This window comes from Triticum aestivum, chromosome 3B (genome assembly GCF_018294505.1).
Source record: "Triticum aestivum cultivar Chinese Spring chromosome 3B, IWGSC CS RefSeq v2.1, whole genome shotgun sequence".
Classification (NCBI taxonomy): Eukaryota; Viridiplantae; Streptophyta; class Magnoliopsida; order Poales; family Poaceae; genus Triticum; species Triticum aestivum.
In genome coordinates this window covers 836,325,488-836,334,928 of record NC_057801.1, presented here as the reverse complement: position 1 = coordinate 836,334,928, position 9,441 = coordinate 836,325,488, and positions in this window count along the sequence as shown.

The following is a 9,441-nucleotide window of genomic DNA, read 5'->3' as shown; positions in this document are numbered from 1 at the left end:
AATACCACAGAGTTGCAGTCAGGTGAGACACTTGCAGTTGCGTGCCTAGTGGCAAAAAACTGTCCACTCACCCCGAGAAAAAACATCACATGGTTGCAGTCGGAGGCAAGACTTGCAGTTGCATGCCTACTGGCAAACATGCAACTACCCCTTCCCGAAAAAATACCACAGAGTTGCAGTCACGTTGAAGACATGAAGTTACAGTCGGGCGGCAATAATTGCACTTGCATGCTAGGGATGGACATGCAACTACCACTCCTAGAAAACAACTTAGAGTTGCAGTTAGGGGCGACACTTGCAGTTGCGTGCCTAGTGGCAGACATGCAACTGCCCCTCTCCCCAACAAAATACATCACATAGTTGCAGACGTGGACAACACTTGTAGTTGCATGCCTAGTAACAGACATGCAACTGCCCCTTCCCAACAAAGCAACATAGAGTTGCAGTCACATTGAAGACATGCAGTTGCAGTCAGGAGCAATACTTGCAATTGCATGCCTAGTGATGGACATGCAACTTCGATTCCTAGAAAATACCTTAGAGTTGCAGTCAGGGGTGACACTTGCAGTTGCGTGCCTAGTGACACATATGCAACCACCCTCACTTTCCTAACAAAAACACCACAGAGTTGCAGTCGGTGGCAACACTTAAAATTGCATGCCTAGTGGCAAACATGCAACAATCCCTTCAGACAAAACAACACAGAATTGTAGTTGCATTATAGAGAAGCAATTGTAGTCGGGGGTGACATTTGTAGTTGCATGCGTCCCTAGTGGCAGACATGGAACTTTTCTTCCTCCACCAAAAAACACGACATATTTGCTGTTGGGGGCAACACTTGCAGTTACATGCCTAGTGGCGCTACTACCCCATCCACAGACAAAACACCACTAAGTTGCAATCGTGTTGAAGACATGTTGTTGCAACTGGAGCGGCACTTGTAGTTGCATGCCTAGTGGTAGATATGCAATTGCCCCCTTCCCCGACAAACACCACTGAATTGTTGTAGCGTTGAAGACATAAAGTTGAAGCCCGAGGTGACACTTTGCAGTTGCGCGGCTAGCGGCATATATGCAACTACTCCTACCTCCAGTAAAATACCAGTGAGTTGTAGTCACGTTGAAGACATGAACTTGCAGTTGGGGTGACATGTGAAGTTGCATGCTTAGCAACAAACCTGCAACTTTCCCGTCCCTCATTAAAACACCATAGACTTGCGGGCATGCTTAAGACATGCAATTCAGTCGCAGGGGTGGGGGACACTTGCAGTTGCATATATAGAGCTAGACATGCAACTAAAGAAAAGAGACATTTTTCTGGATAGAAAAATGCATTTATTCCCTGTGGAATGAATCATATTTGTGTGTTTTTTCAGGCGATGGGACAATAACAAAAAAAATGCAACCATTAGTGTTGCTAGGTTTGTGGACACGAGCTATTACACATACCTTTATCAGAGCATCCACCTCTTAAAAAAACCTAGAAAAGACGATATTATCGCACATATACATCCGAAACATGTAATTTGCATAGACGTCAAAAAGCCTACTGCCAAAATAAAAAAATAAAAAAAGGAATGATTCGGAAACCCCACAGACCGACACCGCATGCACGAGAAACAAGAACAAAGCAACCGTGGCACACGAAAAACCATAATGCCCACTGGGAGAAAGCACAAGACTTATTACATTTCATTTGACGTGTGCACGACTTAGATATGTGCTAACAATAGTCATCCAGAATTAGCATAATGTACGTTTTTAAGCCGTGCTCCAAAAAAGTATCAATAAAATAAGAAAAATAAAAAAAACTAAAAGAAGAAAATAAAAGTGACATAAGAAAAAAAGAAAATAGAACAATTTTTTTTACAAAAATAGCAGAACAACAAAATCCATAAAACGGTCAGCGAGTTGACAAAGATTTAGCAAAGCCAAAACAAAAAAAAGACAAATACTCCACCCACCCTTAATTGCACGCGATCGCCGGATGGGTTGATAAATAAAATAAAAAACAAAATGACTAAATTTAAACAAAAACAAATGGAAAAAAATTAAAGCTAATAAATACTAGGTAAGTGAAGTTTATACCACTACTCAAACCTACACATTGCAAAAGTCGTTGATAGTACAAAAAAAAGGCCAAAAGGGGTCACACGACCCTCTCGATCAAAAAGGAAAAACAGAAAAAATCAATGGTTTCACTGCTCACGGGACCAAAAATAATCACATTGCCAAGTACATGAGTGAAACAACGGCCAGGAAGAAACGAAAAGCCCAGAAGGAAAGATACGAACAAACAATCGATCGTGTAGTTAGGGCCGAGATAGCGAACAAATCCCACGTAACTTGGTCGACTCAGACTTGAGTAATTCTCAGTCGACTGAGAATTAGCACAACCGTTTATTCTATGCTCTCTCTATTCTCTTTCTTTCTCACCTCTCACCATGAGCTAATCCAGCCACCGCCGCTGCTGCCGATTCATGGCCACACGCGTACCCCTCCTCCCTCTGGCCTGATGCCGTGGCGCAGTTCATCCCAAGGTGCGCACCACCCGGCATCGGCACGCCCAAAGCACCGAGCACTGATGCGGGACGTCCCCGGTGAGTGGAGTTGATTCTAGGGTCTCCCCGGCATCACGGGCAAGGGCTACCAGCAGCCACCGCCCGCACCGTGTCTCAGACAACCCCGGCCTCTCCAGCTTGTGCTGAAACCACACAACGTTTTTGCTGGAACCAGCAATGGCACATGACACCCAACATAGTTTGGAAAAACCGAGACACCTTCCCCACAATTGTGTTTTCCCATAAATGCATGTGTGCATCGTTTGGCATATTTCTTAATCAAGCGAAGAAAATAGAAAAAAGTAAAGTAATTAAGAGCAAAAAATATGGTAATAAAATCAGTATATGGAAAGTATATATAGTAGTACTACTAGTATGTTCCGTTTGTTGCCATATACAGTACACAATACCGCCGATCCGATCGTTCCGAGTCCCGACGTACAACTCGGTCGACGCTACGATTCTGTTACAACGAGAAGCGACGGCCAGCGACGGCGGCATCCAGCGCGGGTGGTCCGACTCCGACCTCCCCGACGACCTCCTGGACACGGTGTACCTCAGCTGTTTCACGGCATACGACCGCGCGCGCTTCGCCGCCGTCTGCGCTTCCTGGCGGGCCGTCCCGTCATGGCACCCGCCGCTGCCTGCTCTGCCGCTACTTCTCCCGTTCACCGGCAACGGCGACCGAGACCGGCAGGCGCGGGCGTACAGCCCTGAGGACGGCAGGGCGCTGCGCGTGCCTATGCCGCGGTTCGCACTGGGCAGCCACTGGCAGCTCCTTGGATCCCACGACGGCGGCTGGATCATCCCCGCCAGCAAGGTCGACAGCGAGATCCTGATCGTCAACCCTTTCTCCGGCGCCCAGCTTCGGCTCCCCCTCCCCGTAACGGATGGATCCACAGATTCCCGGAAAATCATCTTCTCGGACGACCCCACTTCGAGCGGATGCATCGCTGCTGCCATCATCGGGGACTGCGCCGTCGGCCTATGCAGAATTGACTGCCCGGAGCTTGGGTGGGTGGTTCGAGAATTAGCCGATTATCCGAAAGGGTATGACGATGACGACCTCGAAGACATCTTGTTCTACAACGGCGAGCTATATGGCCTCAAATGTTACAACGGCTGCAAACGGCTGCTCAAGTTCGACACCGCCCTGAACAAGGATGGGGCTCTGAAGGTCACCTTCGTCCACCGGCTAGCCAACATCGACATGAGTATCTGGTGTCTGGAGCTTGGAGAGTACTACTGCGCTGGCCACATCTTCGACTTGCACCGCAAGTTAGCGATTGCGGTCGAGTTCACTTCACACCACAACGACAAGGAAACACATTTTGTTAGGGTGTTCCAGCTTGTCAACAAAGCACCACATCGCTCTGTGTGGGTAGAGGTGACGAGTTTGGGAGACTGCGCCTTATTTGTCGGAGAAATGTGTTGCAGGGCGGTACATGTGTCGACGCGGCGCGGCATGGTGGAGAAGAATCACATCTACCACTCCAAGCAACGCCGCCTTGACGACCACTGTAAAAAGGAAGGTGTGCCGGGGTTCACCCGCCAGTTCTTGAGAAGGTTGGACCTTGGTAATTGCCACGTGTACCACTGCGAAAAGGACGATGGTGTGCATCCGCCCTCCTCAGAGAGGATCACATCAAGAGGATATCATCACTACATTGATGTGAGAGATTGCTTGTGGCTTCTGCCACCAGATTTTTAACCAACATAGTATTTCTTAGACAACCCCCCATTGCATCACTGATTTCTTATTCATCTTATGTAAGAGCATTATCATTTGGGGGGATTTCTATTGCCTGTTATTTAAGAAATTGCTATTTATGCTGCCCTCCGTTTTCGTAGATAGGGAAGGCATGTGCGCATTGGTTATGATTTAGGTACGATGTGTTTCGTTGCTGTGAACTCAAAGACTGCCAATGTCTCCTTGAGGAGGATACCCTTCCTGGTCGAAGGCACCATGTGCCACCATTCCTTGCCCTCGCAACCGATGAGACCCTTTTATTGCTTTGTATGCAAAGGAAAGGGCCCGAGCTAATGATTTGGAAATAATGTGGACGGTTCTTGAGAGTAGCTCTGCACTCAGACACCTCAGCTAAATCGTCCTGACAAGAAACACACAATTATTGACTTCAGAGTAAGGTATGATGAGAGTCCACCACATCAATGACATGCGCTTGTATGTCGCAGACCTTGAATCCAGCACAATGCTGGAGCTGGTAGGTTGGCCTCATGGCCACCTCATTGGACACCAAGATAATATGCTTGATGGTGGATTGGTTTGCACTCCTTTCTCAGCTTTATAGTTAGCATCAGGGCCGTCGCCATGATCCGCTAGATCCCGCCCCAAAACCACGTGTCGGCGCCCACGCCTAAAACTTGCCCATCGCCGGAGATGTGGAGGGAGATGGGCGAGGGGAGGTGGAGCAAAAGAAGGAGGAGGATGCGATATGGACGGTGCCGGAGCGCGGCTTAAATAGTCGTGGCTAGGCGATGCGAACAGCTGGTGAGCCGCTTCAATACGACGCAGCGGCCGGAGTTGGTTCCTCTGGAACCTGCGTCCGCATTGAAGCGGCGGCCGCCGAGAGGTCGCGTCGGTCATGGCCGCCCTCCCTCCGGTCAAATCGCGGCGTCGATGCCGACCTCCGCGTGCTCTGAGCTGGCATGAATGCGGCTTGGTAAACGGGCCGTGCATCGGAAGGGAAAGCGCGGCAGGGGCGGATGAGGGGTTTTTGGTAGGCCAGGGTGATCAGAAAAGGGCTTGGGATCGGTCCGGAATCCGGCAAACCTCCACCACTTTTGTCTTTGATTTACGGAAGAAATCACGTCCGAACCGCGCCGCGCACTGATAAAGAACCGTGTTGGATGGCTTGCTTGGTCCGGACAGCGCGATTCGGATGGATGCAGGCGGTTTGTGGGTCTACCTTAGAGATGGCCTAAAAGAAGAAGGGCGGACTATGTACATCCATAATGCAAGTGAACCTCACAACATGAAAGTGAACATGGACTCTGAGGGCGGCTCTAGGGAGTGAAACTTCAACTTGTTTTGGTATCTCTCTGCAACACGAAGTGCTCCTCCTCTATTACAAGGGTTGCCATAGTTGTATATTGTATCTATAATACTTAAATAGTTCATCCTTACTATCTTATTTCTCTTGATATGCAACCTATCCACATCAGCAGGCCTGCCACATCAACATTACATTACGGGCTTACGGATGGGCCCGACTACCACAACATCCCTGCCACATCAGCTTCCGTTACCACCTGACCAGCAAACATAACGGAGGCACTTCTGCGTTGGAAAGGCACTGCACCGGTGCTTGTTTATTAATTTTTTGTTTATTATATTATGGTGCAAGCGCCCAAACAGGAATCTGCATTGAAGATGGCCTCGCCTCTTCCTTCTCAGCTTCTCCCTCAGTTTCCACAAATTTAATGCCCTCCCGTGAGCCCCTTCAATTGTCGATCCACTCCTTATCACCAGGCCAAATCGCATGCACTCTCAACCCAAAAAAAATGAAGAAGGAAGATGAATCTCACGTGCAGTTTGTCATCCTCACCACTCTCAGCACTCCGCCAAGAGCAGATGAAAAGTGATCCAAAATAAAGAAGAAGAAGATGCATCTCACCTCCTTGGCTGGGTAGGACGCACAGAGGACGGCCGCAGTAACTGGCTGCCAAGATTCTCTCTCCTCCCCACGCTCTTCTCCTTCTCTTCTTGCACCAGATCGAGCACTTGTTGTTCCTTCGAGCCACCACGTTTGGGTCTCGCCTGCTCCGATCAAGTGTTCTTCGGCACTCGTGCCAACTACCAGGTCTTTCCCCATGGGTGCGGTGAATGGCTGCTTTGTGCTCTCTCGCACTTGATGACCAGGGAAAAAACTTGAGCAGATGTGCACGTCGCAACCCCGTTCTTCATGAAGGAGGGTGGCTGATGGGTGATGGCTGGATGTGTGGTGAATTAGGTCTGCATTCTTTGTTCTATTTTTGCCTGTTAAAGATTAATTTTAGACTTAAGTTTATGTCCAGCAGGAAATCGGAAATACTTTTTCAACGCTTATTTGTACTGTTTTTATTAGTAAGCAGACCTGTCTCTTCAGTCTCATCAGGTGGAGCATATTAGATTATCATGTCAGAACTGTATAGGAATGTTCGGAAAGGAAAATCTTCCATGTTGTGCAACCAAAATCTCGGTATGTCTTTACTCTCTTCTTTTGTAGGATTCCTTTAAATGAACTACAATGCACATTAACACATAGCACATTTCGGTTATCAATTACTATCATCTAATCTTTACGCTATCTAATTGTTACTTTTTGACTTGCTGGAATACTATTTGGATCTCTATATATGGTCGGCCTAATAGGTCATGTCTCATTCCTGATCTACTTCCTTCTTCATCTCATCCATATGCTTCATCACTGGCAAAAGCTACCTGACTCTTATACTTCTTGAAGTCATAGATCTATCTCTTGACCACATGGATCTCATTCTTCAGTCCATCCCTATCCTCCTTCAACTCATTCTTCTCCTTTATCATGTTCCTCATCACTTCTTCTTGAACAACATGAATGACCTTCATATTACTGATGACATACTGCTTCTTCTCTAGCCGCTCAGCATGGCTTCTATGTCCTCTGTCGTCCTTCCTGGATTCTAGCACCTCTCTATTCTTCATATTGATTCCAGACCTTGTAAAATGCCTTCTTCATTGCTTCAGGCCACTCTTTCTCAACCCATTCGACAAAGGCACAGTTGTCTAACTACAAGGCCAAAAAATTGCATGATTTTAACAATTGTCAAAAAATTCTACAACTAATACAGGGATAGAAATCAGTCTCCAATGAACATAAAGCACTTGGCAGATAATACAAACACTTTGCAATTTGAAGTGACTATGTACACACTATAGTTTTACACAATGCACCGCTTAAACAGAGCAATTCAGAGCAACAATGCTCACCTAGCAAAATGTACATCACCAATCAACAATGGTGACAGATCAATGCACCCAACTTACAATCTATCATGTTCGCAGAGGATTAAAGTTACAAAAAATCAAAATTCCATCACTGAAGTAACTACATTAAATTGCTTAAAGCTACAAAATACATTTAGCACAATTCAGAGCAACCATAACACACCTAGCACATTCACATGCATCAAAATGTAAAGAAGGCATGGACAGACAAGGAAAGACCAGTCATGTACAAAGGGATAGCTTACATTCTGTGCATAGCCATAAAACCTCTTTCCGGGGAGGGTGCTTCGAAAGGTACGCATTTCTTCGCATTTTTCTTCTTGTAGCACTCAAAGTCCAGAACGCCATGATAGTCCGAGTCTTCAATGGTGAGAGAGGCTTGGATTGAGTTCAAATTGGAGGGAGCAAGGCAAATCGACTGGATTCAGTTCAAATCGAGATCCAAATCAAATAAATCCCCATATCCCTAAGAACCCTAAGCCTAACGTTCGAGATAGAGGAGCGAGGAGTTTACGTTTGAGTCCAACTCCGCCATCGAGTCATCGCTGCTCTCCCTGCTGTTCCAGGAGACCATGGCGGCCCATAGCTAGGTGTTCATGAGCTCGTACAACGGCGGTCGAGAGAGAAGTAGTAGCAGAGGAGCGTGAGGGAGAGGAGCAAAGGGGAGAATGACTGGGTCGCTTCGACTGATTTGGTCTGTGTCAACGGTAGCCTCTGATTGGGCGTTATCCTGGTCGCGCCTTAAACAGCCGTTAGCCGCAAACCGTCACCTTCTCTCGCCACGTGTGCACTTTGTCATGTCAAAACGAGTTTCAAATCTTGGTCAATGTTTTTTTAGCCGCTGTCAACGGTTGTGCGGGGTGCATTTTGTGACAATTTCTATTGTGGTAGTTTTTTGACAATTAGGACAGTATCGTGATGATTTTATGCATTTCACTCTTAATTATGATGTGATAGACATGCTGGGCTTGGTGAGGTGGTAGACCGGATGTTGAGAGAACTACGGATGGTGGAAATCAACCATTTAGTTATAAGGATTTCCTGGTAAAAATGCCAAAATTAAAGTTGGGTAAAAATAGAATTTATTCCCAAAAATAAAATTCGTTCTTTTCCTTTATCTTTCAGTTTAGTTAGCAAATTATGTTATCACGAGTTCAAGCGCAGCCAGATAAGTAGAAAGGAAACTAATCGTCTAGTACTAATAAAAGTAAATAAAAATAAGCATACAATATGGATACGGGTGTCCCGGAAACATAAGACCGGCATGCAGCTGGATTGGAGAACGAGTCTGACTCTGACGACGGACGTCGACGACCACCAAATATATACTACTCTACGTACGTACGCCAATTACTCACGCCCACATCGACGCAAGCTACTCAGCCATGGCGGTCTCGCTCCCGGACGACATCCTCCGTGAGATCCTGGTTCGCCTTCACGACGCGGGCACGCTCTTCCGCTGCGCCACGGCATGCAGGCGCTGGCGCCACCTGATCACCGATCCCACCTTCCTACGGCGTCGGTGGCCGGGCCACCCATGCGCATCCTTCATCGGGTTTTTTAACAAGCAGCGGCATCGTCATCAAGGGGCCAAGGTGCTCGTGCCGACGCCTTGGTCGGCGCTGGGCCGTGGGCGCCGTGCCATCAGCTCCTTCGTGCACGACGTCCCGGCAAGCATATTGAACCACGCGGCGCCGCTCGTCTCGCATCGCGGCCTCCTCCTTGTGCACCTCCTCCCATCCCGCCCCCGTGGCGCGGACGATTGGTGGGTCGATCGCCTGGCCCTGTGCTACATGCTCGTCGATCTAGAGACTGGGACAGTGTAGGCAGTGGCGGACTGGCGCGGCTTACACCCTAACATCCCTCTAGATGTCGTGCCTCTGGAGATTGA